The sequence below is a fragment of the Nicotiana sylvestris genome, chromosome 2 (genome assembly GCF_000393655.2).
Source record: "Nicotiana sylvestris chromosome 2, ASM39365v2, whole genome shotgun sequence".
Taxonomy (NCBI): Eukaryota; Viridiplantae; Streptophyta; class Magnoliopsida; order Solanales; family Solanaceae; genus Nicotiana; species Nicotiana sylvestris.
The window spans coordinates 101,044,913-101,059,944 of NC_091058.1; positions in this window are offsets into that span (position 1 = coordinate 101,044,913).

Consider the following 15,032-nt stretch of genomic DNA (forward strand, 5'->3'; position numbering starts at 1 on the left):
GGAAAAGCTTAGCCCTTAAGAGAAGCAAGATAAATAGCGTTTGGGATAGTGCTTAGTTTTGAAGAAAATGGGAGGCAGAGCTTAGCCTCGGAAGGTAGAATGATAGCCTTATGCAAAGATGCAAATGCAGATGGAGTTAGAGCTTAACCTCAGAAGGCAGTATGGTAGCCTTATGCAATGCAGATGGAGATAATGTTTAGTCTCAGAAGGCGGAATGGTAGCCTTAAGCAAATTGGAAGGCAGAATAGTAGCCTTTTGCAATACAGATGCGGATGGAGACATCGTTTAGTCTCGGAAGGAAGAATGGTAGCCTTATGCAAATTGGAAGGCAGAGTAGTAGCCTTATGCAATGCAGATGTAGATGGAGACAACGTTTAGTTTCAGAAGGCAAAATGGTAGCCTTATGCAAATTGGAAGGCAGAATAGTAGCCTTATGCAATGCAGATGCAGATGGAGATAGCGTTTAGTTTCGGAAGACAGAATGGTAGCCTTATGCAAATTGGAAGGTATAATAGTAGCCTTATGCAATGCAGATGCAGATGGAGACATCGTTTAGTCTCGGAAGGCAGAATCGTAGCCTTATGCAAATTGGAAGGCAGAATAGTAGTCTTATGCAAGAATGCAGATGGAGGTAGAGCTTAACCTTGGAAGGCAGAATGGTAGCCTTATGCAAGAAATAAAATAACAAATGATAGTAGAGTTTTCTTAGCTGATAACAGATTGCGGCATTGTGATTACTGGGAGCACTGTGACGTACGGAACATCACTGGTGTGTGTTAATAGCAAATGTTGGAAAGTGCAACGGTTCAGAGAGTCGTATTCTTGAACTATGTTTGTTCCCAGGGCGTATAGTATGTTTAACGGTTTCGCAATCCTAGTGCCTGCATCCAAAGAAAAATCGTGAGTTTTGTCAGGGGGAGTTAGTTTGTATCCCCGCTGGCTTTTGCTTGACTCGTTCTGCTTTGATCTAGTGATATCGTATGTATCATTGGGGTAGCATTGTTAAACAGAGCAATTTCAATAATAAACATGCATGATTTTCTAAAAGTCAGGCATAAATGTATAATTAAAAATAGCTTTCAGATGAATCAATGACTGTGACGTAGTTCGAGACATTGCAACCTCTCCTGCTACGGAATTTTGAGGGTCCTCCTCAAAATTCTGCCCCAGTTTGATGGGTTGACATTTGTGACTGTTGCTCGTGCGGCGATCGGTTGAAATTACTTCGGAATTTTGAGGGTCCTCCTCAAAATTCTGCCCTATTTTCCAATTGCGGGGAGAAATGAAATTTTTTATTGAATTGTGACCGAACTCATAGGGCTACCTATGTATCCCCTCTTAAACGGGAATCAGGTCAGGCGTAGTTCAATTTACATCATATAAGGAAAGCATAAAGATTACACATAATAACGTTTGACTGCATCAGAATTGATCGGCTTTGGCCAGACTTCTCCATCCATTTCTGCAAGTATGAGGGCTCCTCCTATCAAAACCCGGTGAAGTATGTATGGACTCTAGCAGTTGGGAGTGAAATTCCCTTTGGCTTTATCTTGATGTAGAAAAATTTTCTTTAACACCAACTACCCCGGTGTGAACTATCTTGGCTTGACTCTTTTGTTGAAGGCTCTGGACATTCTGTTTTGATAGAGTTGACCATGGCAGACTGTATTCATTCTCTTTCCATCTATAAGGGCTAGTTTCTCATAATGGCTTTTTATCCACTATGCGTCGTCGAGCTCAGCTTGTATGATCCTCAGGGAAGGAATTTCTACCACAGCGAGAATGATAGCCTCTGTACCATAAACCAGCATATATGGGGTTGCCCCGGTTGATGTGCGGACTGTGGTACAATAACATAGAAGAGCAAATGATAACTTCACATGTCGTTATTTATGTTTCTCTATCATTTTCCTCAATATCTTCTTGATATTCTTGTTGACGACTTCTACATCTCCAACTATGGAATTCTTGTGTTTGATCTTGAAAGTTTCGCACATAGCTTTAATCAAGTCACTGTTGAGGTTAGAGCCATTATTAGTAATGATTGACTCTGGGATCCCGAATCGACAAACGATATGGTCGCAGACAAAATTTACCACGACTTTCTTAGTCACTACTTTGTAAGATGCTGGTTCGACCCTTTTGGTGAAATAGTCGATGGCTACTAGGATAAACCTGTGTCCGTTAGAAGCGGCAGGCTCAACTAGTCCAATAACGTCCATTCCCCAAGCGGCGAACGACCACGGTGAGCTTGTTGTGTGAAGCTCGCTTGGAGGTACCTTTACTATGTCTGCATGTATCTAACAACGGTGGCATTTCCGGACATACTGGATGCAGTCCGTTTCCATAGTCATCCAAAAGTAACCAACCCGGAGTATCTTTTTTGCTAAGACAAAACCATTCATATGTGGATCGCAGGTCCCAACATGAATTTCCTCTAGCAGCTTGGATGCTTCCTTTGCGTCGACACATCTTAATAATCCCAAATCAGGAGTCCTCCTATATAGGATTCCTCCGCTATGAAAGAAGTTGTTGGACAATCTCCAAAGTGTGCATTTCTGAGTGGGATTTGCAAGCTCTGGGTACTCTCCCTTTGCTAAATATTCCTTGATATCATGAAACCAGGGCTTTCCGTCTGCATCCTCTTCGGCATCGGCACAGTAAGGTGGCTGATTATGGATTTTCACTGGAATGGGATCAATGAAATTCTTGTCTGGATGATTTACCATAGATGATAGGATAGCCAATGCATCGGCAAACGCATTCTAGATTCTAGGAACATATTGGAATTCCATCTTCGTGAACCTCTTTCTCAATTCCTTTACGTGATGTAGATACGGGACTATCTTGGAGTTCTTGGTCGTCCATTCTCCTCGTACCTAATGTATAAGCAAGTCTGAATCTCCAATCACTAGCAGTTCTTGAACGTTCACGTCAATGGCCATTTTGAGTCCTAAGATGCATGCTTCATACTCGGCCATATTGTTGGTGCAGGGGAACCTGAGTTTGGCAGACATCGGATAATGCTGACCGGTTTTTCATATTAGGATTGCTTCTATGCCAAATACTTTGAAGTTTGCTGCTCCGTCGAAGAACATTCTCCAATCGTCATGGGATTCTGCAATGTTTCTATGAATGATACCTCTTTATCTGGAAAATACATTTTCAGGTGTTCGTATCCTCCATCCACGGGGTTTTCAGCAAGGTGGTCTGCCAGTACCTGTCCCTTGACTGCTTTCTGAGTTACATAAATAATGTCGAACTCACTCAACATGATTTGCCACATGGCTAGCTTGCCGGTTGGCATGGGCTTCTGAAAGAAGTACTTTAAGGGATCCATCCTCGATATGAGATATGTAGAATAGGCATAGAAGTAATGTCTCAGCTTTTGAGCTACCTAAGTCAAAGCACAACAGGTGCGTTCCAATAGAGAATACCGGGCCTCGTACGGGGTGAACTTCTTATTGAGATAATAAATGGCTTGCTCCTTCCTCCCCGTTTTATCATGCTACCCCAGAACGCAGCCAAAAGCTCCATCTAACACTGCAAGGTAGAGTAATAAAGGTCTACCTGGCTCGGGCGGAACTAACACTGGCAGTGTTGATAGGTACTCCTTGATTTTGTGGAATGTCTTTTGGCAGTCATCAGTCCATTTGGTGACGGTGTCCTTCTTCAACATCTTAAAGATTGGCTCACAGATAACTGTAGACTGTGCTATGAATCAGCTGGTGTAGTTAAGTCTTCCCAAGAAACTCATCACATCCTTCAAGTTCTTTGGCGGTGGTAGTTCTTGAATGGCTTTGACTTTCGATGGATCCGGTTCTATTCCTCGGTGGCTCATAATAAACCCAAGTAATTTTCCAGCAGGGACCCCAAATGCGCACTTTGTAGGGTTTAGTTTCAGGTTGTACCTCTGCAGTCTATTAAAGAATTTCCTCAGATCTTCCATATGGTCAGTGGCCTTCTTGGACTTGATAATAACATCATCCACATATACCTCTATCTCCTTATGTATCATATCATGAAAGATGGTAGTCATGGCCCTCGTGTAGGTGGCCTCTACATTCTTCAGGCCGAATGACATCATCTTGTAATAGTACACTCCCCATGGCATAATGAAAGTTGTTTTCTGAGCATCTTCCTGATCTATCCAGATCTGATGATAACCAGCAAAGCAATCTACGAATGACTGTAGTTCATTCTTGGCGAAATTGTCAATTAGGATGTGTATATTTGGCAAAGGGAAGTCATCTTTCGGATTGGCCCGATTAAGATCCCGGTAGTCGACACAAACTCTAACTTTTCCATCCTTCTTTGGTACTGGCACAATGTTGGCTAACCATGTCGGGTATTCTACTACCCTGAGAACCTTAGATTTGATCTGCTTATTGACTTCCTCCTTGATTTTCAGACTTATATCAGGCTTGAACTTTCTGAGCTTTTGCTTTACCGGTAGACACATTGGATCGGTTGGCAGCTTGTGAGCCACAATGGACGTACTTAGACCAGTCATGTCATCATACGACCAGGCGAATATGTCCTCATACTCTTTTAGAAATTCGGTGTATTCTTTCTTTTCTGATGGCAATAGGTGAATGTTGATTCGTGTTTCCTTGACGTTTTCTGCGTCTCCCAGGTTGACAATTTCGGTCTCGTTCAGGTTGGACTTAGGTCTATTCTCAAAGTTCTCAACTTCTTTGACAATTTCGTCAGGTATGTCATCTTCTTCTGAATCCATGTCTGTTTGTTGCGTTGTCTCATTGCATGTCACAGTCATTGGTTCATCAAGATAAGTAATAGTAATCCTGTATGGGTAAAGTAAGGAGAGATAGCAATAAATATTAATTCATAAAGAAAATCAAAAATGCTTTTGATAAATTGAATAACTGTTTTGAACATCGAAGATCTTATTGCGGGAATTGAAAAATGCGAAAAGAAAATCATTTAGTAAAAACAGTGAATAATGCTTATTTTAGCCTTGCTACCCCGAGACTCGTCGGGCTTTGGTTGTCCTGATGGTCCAATTCTTGAGATGTGCCCCTCTGCTCACAGCCTGTATGGAAGGGCCTTCCTCCCCTTCCTCCTTGAGAATAATGCAACAGTCCATATCACTGTCCTCTAGAAACAAGTTCTTCACTGCTGCAAGTGCTTCTTCTTCATCTGACCCATAAATAATGTCAGCATGTTGGAAAGCCTGCTCCAGATGCGGTATTGGCTGCTCTAGTGGGTAGTAAGGACCGCGCCATGGTGGCGACCAATTATTGAATTCCTCCCAGGTGTATTCATATCCCAAGCCAAAGATAGTGCCATGTTTCTTGAGTTTTATGAGTTTAGAGATTCCTTGGAGGTTCTTGCCGAGCCCTTTGCCAGCTTCGTACCCACTCCAACTTAGTATACTCTCGATTTTGCTATCCCACCATTTGTCTTTGTCGATAGCATTGACCCGTTCAATGTAGTGGTAAGTTTCTCCACCCAGCTTCCTTCTTCCCTCGATCGTCAGAATGGTCTGGAGACTGTATATAGGGTTGCTACCATCGCCGTGAATGATCACTTCCTGGTGATTCCATTCGAACTTTACTGCCTTATGCAGCGTTGATGCTACGACCCCAGCAACATGAATCCATGGTCGTCCCAGTAGCAAGTTGGAAGACGCTGGTACATCTATCACCTGAAAATTGACTTCGAACACGATTGGTCCCATCTGCAGGCATAGTCTAATCTCCCCAATGGTGGACCTCTGAGAACCATCGAAAGCTTTCACATTGATTGCTCCATCCTTTATCTCATGCAGCACTCCAACTTCTTGAGTGTTACCGGCAGCCAAATGTTAAGACTGGAACCTCTATCGATCAGGATTCTGGTGATGAAATAATCTTCGCATTGCACGGTGATGTGCAGTGCTTTGTTGTGCCCCAGCCCTTCAGGTGGCAGCTCGTCCTCATAAAAGGTGATCTTATGGCTTTCCAGCACTTGTCCTACCATATTAGCCACTTCCCCACTAGTGATGTTACTTGGTACATACGCTTCATTTAGCACCTTAACAAAGCATTCTTGTGTGTCTTAGAATTTTGAAGCAAGGAGAGAATGGATATTTGTGTTGCCGTCTTGTGTAACTGGTCGATGACCGAATATTCCTTGGCCTGTATTTTCCTCCAAAGGTCGTCTGGACCTGTCTCAATGAGGGGCGGCCGGTTGGAGGCCTGCTTGCTTGATTTAGCTAGATGTTCAGGGGTATATACTCTACCAGTTCTTGTCATACCCTGTGCTGCGATAGTTTCTTCAATCCTGACCTTGCCTTTCCTTCTCTCCTCGGCTTTATAGTCCTACTGTACAACATTTGTATAGAATGGTGGCATGGCTGACATCGCCACTGGGACTGGCGCGACTATCCTTACTTTGAATGGAACATGTGCCTTGGGTGGCAAGACTGCAACCTCAAATGGTGCGGGTGCATTTGCCGGAGACACGAATTCAACTTCTATTGGTACCGGTGTCTTTGCGGATGGCGCTGCTTCAAACTCAAGAGGTACAGAGATATTTACCTCAACATCCTCAGACGGTAAGATGTTGAGAGTAGTTGTCGGGATTGAGAGTAATTGTCGGTTTCTTTGGGTCATCACCTTCTGTGATCAACCCGATTGATCCCTCGGGATCCCAGTCATCTTCTATTTCAATCATGTGGATACCTCCACCCTTATGGTCTGGTAGAGGATTGTTGCGGATGTTTGGAGTGGGCTTCTTCGCCACAATGATCTTGTTATCAATGAAGGACTGTATCTTTTCTTTCAAGGAGCGACATTCATCGATGGTGTGCCCTTTCATGCCGGAGTGGTATGCACAGGATTTGTTTGGGTTAACCCACTGAGAAGGATTCTCAGGGGTTACAGCAGGGATGGGGGTGACCTAACCAGCAGCTTTGAGTCTCTCATACAGCTGGTCGATAGGTTCGGTAATGGTTGTATACTGTTTGGAGGTCTGCGATCAAAATTAGGTCGAGGTCTAGGGAAGTTTTGGCATGCAGGGGGTGATTGATAATGAGTTGGTTGAGCATTATAAGTTTGGTAGACATGAGCAGGTTGGGAGTATCTAGGTGAAGTAGGTTGATATGTAGGAGGTGGAGATGATTGATAAGTTGGTGGCAGAGCTTGGTACGAGGGTGAGGGTGCTTGGTAATTTAGAGTTGGCTGGTATATGAGTGGAGGTGTTGGGTAAGTTTGGTATTTGGGGGGAGACTTGGTCCTTTGTGCAACCATCACGGCCCCTACGTCCCTTTTCTTGGACACACCACCGGACTATAAAGCCTTATTTATAGCTTGCAAGGCTTCGAAGTTTGTAACCATACCACTTTTGATACCTTCTTTAATTCTTTCACCTAGTTTGAAAATGTCAGAAAACTTGTAGTTCTCAATCATCATCAGTCGCTCATAGTACTGTGGGTCTTGGGCTCGGACAAAGAACTTGTTCATTTGCTCCTCTTCTAAGGCAGGTTTGACCTTAGCAGATTCGGACCTCTAGCGAGTAGCATACTCGCGAAACATCTCTGTGGGCTTCTTCTTTAAATTCTGGATATAGAACACGTCTAGTGCGTTCTCTGTGTTAAACCTGAATCTGTCCATAAAGTCAGATGTCATGCCTACCCATCTTGACCACTTCTTGGGATCTTGGCTTATTTACCAAGATAATGCATCTCCTTTCAAACTCCTCATGAACAGCTTCACGCGGATCCTTTCATCCTTCCCTACTCCAATCAGCTTGTCGCAATATATCCCCAGATGGACCCTTAGATCATCCGTACCATCAAACATTTCGAACTTAGGAGGTTTGTACCCCTCGGGCAGTTCGACATCAGGCTGTATGCAAAGATCCTCATAGTTCAGCCCCTCGATTCTTTTGCTTCCCTCAACGCCCTGAATCTGGCTGGTCAGTTTCTTAAGTTCTTTGGCCAAATTCCTGATAAGCAAATCCTTTTCATCAGACTCGGGTATGCATGAGATAGGTTGGGTGGAGTGTGGCATGGTCTCCACGTAGATAGGATTGTTATGGTGGTCTGGTGTATGGGTGTGGAAATGGTCGTTTGTGGAGTTTTGAGGTTCTGGGATGAGTAGTGGAGTGTTGTTTGGGGCATGACAGGTGTTGCATTGGTTCTTTGGTGGAGCAGTGTAAGGAACGGGATGATTCTATTATTTTGGAATATATTGAGGAGGTGTAGGGTTTTGAGTGCTAGGGAAGTTGATATCTGGGGTGCTGAGGGAAAATGACAGGCTTGTCAGATTCTGAACCTGATCGAGCTCTTCCTGGAATTGCAACAGCTTCTGTTCAAGCTGTGACACATTCTTGTTTGGAACCCGAATACCCTGGCTATTAGTGACCTCAATGCGTTCTCCTTCCTGATGTTGTTTAAATCTTCCATTTTGCCTTTGTTATTGCCTTTGATAGGACTAAGAGAAGGAATGGGTGGAGGGCCCATGGATCTTGTGAAATAAGATGATGATTCCAGAGTGCACGAACTAACCTTTTGGAGAGGGGAATAATAAAACAAAAATAAAAATAAAAGGTAACCAATTCAGTGAGGATTATAGAAAGTATTGAAATATTTAAACACATAGTGCGGGAATGTGAAACGTGTCCTAATTTGAGAACCTCTTTGTGCCTGAGGCAGGCCTAGCGACAAATTGATTTGGAGAACATAGAATGCTAAATGCCTCATTTTATTGATAAAAATAGACGAATCCCAAAACGACACTAAATAAGCAAGTAATAAAGGTCACTAATGGCCATTGACCTTATTACATTTATAAAACGAAAAAGATAAACTCCTATCTACTTGGTCCTAGAAGGACCTTCCTCAGGTTGAATGCTCTCGTTGATCAAATCCTCCAGTTCACGTAGGTTCACCAGTAAAAATGCCTTTGCCAGGTGTTCTCCTTCGTTTCCCTTAGTGTTCTGGCAGTCGGTGACTCTCTTCCTCACTTTTTTTTCAAACACCACACCAACGTGGCCCACATCAAAAAGGGTACCACGGTCACCAAAGTACGGAATCTGAAAGTGAAGTTTGATGGCAAGACCATCAATGACTATTTGGGCTTCACGGAGGAGGATGAGTCCCTGTACTTGGATAAAATGAAGTTGGGTGAAGAAGCTCGTCCGTGGTTGGAAGAGTAAATGGCAATCCCAGGTACCACCCTCGAGTGGTTGACTAGGGGATATTGAGGAGGACACTGAACTTCGAGGCGAAGGGGTGGGAGACATTTGTGTGCAGCAGGCTAGATCCTACCACCCATGACAACTGTCGCGCCACCTTTTCCCTCCACGAAAATTGGGTTTATGACATTTTGGTATGGGACAACTCGTTCCTTTTGGGAAAAAGGGGTTTTGCATTTTTGAAGAGTCGCCACCTAACGATTTTAAGGTGCGTTAGGACACATACAGGGTTCATTTCTAACTATGTTTGATAACCAGAGACAGGGTACGAGCTTGAAATTATCCCAAGGGGAAGGTGTTAGGCACCCCTTAGGATCCACTAGTGTGGTTCCCGGTTAGACGGTCTTTTTGTGAATTTGTACAATTAGCAAATAAAAAAGTATGACTCAAATAATAGGGGATTTAAGTTTAGATACACAAACGTAAGAAAACAATTAGTGAAAGGCGAAATTTTGAAAAGAGTTACAATCTAAAGCATGCTTTATGAATGTAAAGGGGGTGTCATAGGTTTGTTTATAATATGGATCACATCAATGCTATACCCGGTATGACACTCCTCAAAGAGGGGCTACATGTGGTATTAACGAACCGGTCATCATATCCATATCTACCCTTTCCCTCCCGTGAAGGTAATTAAAGCGAGGGTTGTTCTCGACTCCTATTGCATGTTGTTACTCGTCACTTCCTATTCATCCCAGAGGAATTTAGGACTACTATCCTATAATGAGGTTCTAGGCAGACCCTCAGGTTTAAAAGGGCAAAATACTAAGGCGACATACAAAACAAGTAGGACTGCATTTAAAGGGGAAAACACAGAAACAAGTAGAAGGCTCAGATATACCTCCACAAATAATGCACATAGACAACATAACCCACACACAATTAAGGTCCATATTTGAATTCTAAAGCATAGTTTCTAAGTGATAACAGCAGAACCAGATTTATCACATGACTCAGAAAAGATATCCGAATCAGGTTTGCCTACTGATTTTAACAGGTTGACAGTTAAATAAAGGCAATTCTGATTTTATTTAATTTATTACCTAAGGCTTTCCTAGGATTAAAGCAATATGTAGTAGTTATTCAGAATTATTGAAAGACTGTTTGGAAATTATTTTACCCTAAGAGCATGCTGTTCTAGTCAAATGCAAAGATTATTACCAGTTATTTTAAACGATGATAATCAAGTGTGAAGCTGTTTTTACCTCTTTTATAATCAGCAATTTACACTAGTGTGAATGCAAATGCAAATAAGATCCTAAAATATGGTATCTAAGGTGGATGTATAAAACTCATGACGTAGAATTCCTAGAGCAGGATTTCTAAATGCATATAGCAGGATTGCAGAATTTCCTAAGAGCAAGATTTCTAAATGCTCGTGGCAGGATTGCAGAATTTCCTAAGAGCAGGATTTCTAAGTGCATATGGAAGGATTGCAGATAATAGTAAAGTGCTAATTATTAGCAGATTTTAACACATGATTTTGAAAGGGTGCACATGTTGAAACAATAAACATGAGACCTAAAGGCATGATTTCTAATGCATGCATGAACCCTAAGCATGGTTTCTATTGAGCAATTAGGAACATAAACATGATAACATGTTTTCTACCCGTAACAACTATAGCATGCATATTTACCACATCCCTTTTCACTAGCCAACCCCAATACTTGTTTACAACAAGTTATTACAGACCAACATTGAAATGAATTATATAATGAAAATAAGAAGTTACACTATAGGAAGCCTGATTAGGACTTCCTCTCTGTGTTATATAATAAACCACCTCAAGTGCCAATGTTATTCCATAGCCTTTCTCATATCTAGGTGTGTCAGAGTTCCCTAAGGACCTCAAGGGATCTTGGGTAGTGCTCACACCCAGATTTCATAACCAAAATAGAGCGAGTGCACTGTGGAAGGGCCAACTTTTATGAGTCCAGGCTCAAAAGGAGCTCAAGGGTCCCAAAGCAAGGCTCACACAAAAGGGGCAGAACCTAGTGGTCTAAGAGTATATGTGAGAGTGCTTGACATAGATTTAAAGGAGTTGAGTTGGAAAACAATTTTGAAAACAACCATGTTTGAAGTGAGTTTGCAAAAGACAACAGAACAGTTTTTGAAAAGGAGAAGGGAATAGGAGCAATAATAACTTAGAACAACATAACACACACGGAACAAATCCAAAGAACAATATCATTCCAGCATTCACAAGCAAGGAAGTAAGGGGTTGGGGACATAGAGAAACCTAATAAAAAAAACACATAAACATGGCTGAGAAGAGATGCATATAGACCAGCAAGTGCAAGGAACAAGTATGGACATATTGGCCTTTAGAACACAAGCAATTACTTCAAAGAGTTAACCAGAGAACCATGCTTGAAATTAGAATAGTAATAAGACACAGGGACAGGGTATGGGATAGTCATGCAGGGGTCTATTACATATAATTAGTTAGATACATTAGGAGACATACTGATTGAGGGACATAAACAGGAACTCAAGTAGACATGCTGATTACATTTGAATAAGAGAGGGAAGAACTTAAACATGCTGAGTAAAGCAGTGAACAAGAAGTGCAATTAAACAACATGAGCCATTAAATTAATGCAGAAGAGACAGGGATTGACAAACAATGGAGCACATAGAGTTGAGTTTCAGAATTGAACTAGGAACATACCAGTTAAGGAAGCAAAGTGCAGAAAAAGCAAAGCAATTAGAGCCCCACAGTCTAGCCTTGACTTTCAGCCGGCTAGACAAAATAGTAGCACAAGTAGTAGAGAAAGAAGAGAGAGTTTGAGTGTATATGTGTGTGTTCTGAACTATTGTTCGTGTGTTTAAAGAAGAGAGGATAGAGTATTTATAGTTTTGAGAACAGGCAGGAAAATAAGGTAATAAGTACTGACTTAGCATAATTATAGAAATAATACAAATCAGAATCAATTAAAGACCCGGACTCCCTTCAATTAAGGAGTCATAGTTCAAACGGGTACAAGTTATATCAAATAAGTAAAAGAATTGCTTGTAAGACTGATTTTACCATAATAGGAATAGTAAAAGCATGTAATAAGGTCTAAGTATAGAATAGTTTCAACATAAGGAAAGTGCACGTTAACAACATATTTGTGCACATAAACAAGGTAGAGTACAATTTGATTCTGAAAATTAGTTCAAAGAATCACATATGAGATTGAAAATCACAGGGAATCAGTACTAACTAAGGAAAGTATCACAAAAGTAAGGATGCAATTTTGAAAAATTAGTACAGAATTACAAGGAAAATACACAAAATCAAAGATGTAGGTTTAAGGAGATTACACAGAATCAAGATAAATTATGTGAACGATCAATAAAACAAATAGCTAGACCTATTAAATGATAAATAACATGGGTTTGGACAAATTAGAACAGGAAGCACAAGAGCATATAGAACACACATAAAGCCTAAAACATTCTTGATAGTCATGCCGCAAACAAATTCAAACTTCAAATCGAACCCAGAAGTATTAGGGTTTCTTGACAAAAGAAATCGAGCAAAAAGGAAAGACTCAGGTAATGTTTAAACATGCTAAGAATCAAAGTAATTGCTAAAACCAGAAAGTGATCGTTTTTTGCAAAAAAAGGTTTTGAAACCCTAGTATGGAAAATGAAGAATCGTTTGAAGTCGGAGAAACATTTTGAGGAAAGAAAGTGAAAACCTTAAAAAACCCATAGATCTAAAAAAAGATCGGAGGATTTATAACTAGGGTTTTCAGAAAATAATAGAGACGAAAAATTCGGTTAAAACTCATGGATACACCTAGATCGAAGACAGATCTAAAGATAAGTAAAAAATCTCAAGAGCTAGGGTTTCAGAGAACCCAAAGAAGGTGAGAAAACATTAGATCGTTACCGGTTTCAGCCGGAAAAGCCATGGACCTTACTCGAACAGCCATGGATGGCCGGAAAGTAGCATAAAAGACCATGGATAGAAGTTGAATAAGATCTGGACTAGGTCTCTTTGAGATCTTTCCACGAATCACAAAAACAGGCAACCAGGAGACGTAGGAGACAAGTATATGTCTCAAACAGCCTTGGGAGTCCATGGATTGAGTGAGGATTGAAGGGATTAGGGTTAGTTTGGGTAGCGGCGGCTAGGTTAGCTTTAGGTTGCAGAGAGAGCTGGAGAGGAGAGGGGATTCAAGGGTGGCGAATTGTAAGAATGAGAGGGTTTGGGGGAGGGGAGGGGGTCGTTTGGAATTAATTATGGTAAGAGTGAACGGTGGCTGTTGATCTTTGTGATGAACGGCCAGGAATGAAAGGTTTGGGGGCTGGGTTATAAAATCGGGTTTGGGCTTTGGGTCCGGTTGGTTTTAATTGGGCTGGGAATTGGGGTTTTGATTTGGCTATAATTAAAAGCTAAATTTGTCTATAATTTAAATAGTCATTGTTTCCCTATTGAAATTATAAAAAAATAGTAAATAGTTTCTAAAAGTAATTTAAAGGGCTAAAATAATTTATAACATATAATTAATAATTTAAAAATACAAGACCCGATTTTATGCGTATAAAACATAATTAAACCTTAAAATGGCTAATATTGCAATTATGTGCAATTTAGCTTTTAAAAATAATAAATAAAATTATAAAAATATATAAAAATTCCCTTATCCATATTTTGGTATAAATATAGAAATACAATATATGAATTATCAAAACCATAATTTGGAAATAATTATTGGGGATTTTATGGATAAAAAGGGAGATAATAATCAATTTAAAACCTTTAAAATTATGGAAAAATAATAAAACCCTTGGACATGCTTATATATGCATACATATGCTATTTTAAAGGTATTTTTCATATTGAAAATATACTTATAGGGAAAAATTAGGTATCACTTATAGAGAAAAATTGGTTATCAACAACAACTCACTCCTAATTCACCGAGCGATCTTAGTAGCATCCATCATGGCGGGGTACCCGATAAATGTCAGGAATGTGATGTCCCGGGTCATTACACGGATAGTGAATGAGGGTGACAGGTCTTACCCATTCCCTAACTTGCTAACCATGTACCTGAAGGACCAAAATGTGGAGAAACACAAATTTGACGTGAAAGTGAAGGCAAATGCACCATTCTCGTGGTATAGCCTACAGGGTGATGACAACCCTAAAGGCAAGCACTTCAAAGGGAAATCCACTACTTCAACTGGCTAGTCTAAAGAGCCAGTGGTGGTAGTGACTACTCCACAACCTCGCTCCACTTCAGCAGACTAGGCCCCAGGCCCATCCACTTCAGCAGAGCCACATATACGCTCCACCACTGCCTATCCATTGACTGCCCACTGTTTGAGCCAGGCCCTCACCAGCATCAACAACTAGATGCAGACAGCTACTTCTAAGCTATTTGTATTATCTAATGTTGTGGCAGCTCAGTCAGCACCTCCTCCTTCACAGGTCCCACAGTCCATTGAGGACACTCTCAAGGATCTTCTGGACAACCAGAAGAAGATCCTTGAGAACCAAAAATTGCTCACGGATGCTATTGATTCACGCGGAAAGGCTCTCAAGGAGCTTTCTAGGGAGGCAAAGAAGATGAGGAAGACTAGGGCTTCCAAAGAGTCGGTGAGGGAGTTGCGGGTCGAGGTTGAGAGATTGAAGGTTGATCATCTGCCTTTAGATTTGCTATTGCATGACCCAGCACCAGCAGCCCAGCCAGAGCAGGAGTCTTATTGGCCTCCTAAGAGGAAGAGGGTGATCCCTCAGTCTGATGATACAGTTATCCAGTTGGCAGACCCACTAGAGACTTCCTCCAATTAGCCTTAGGAAACAGCCTAGGAGCCAGTCCAAGCCC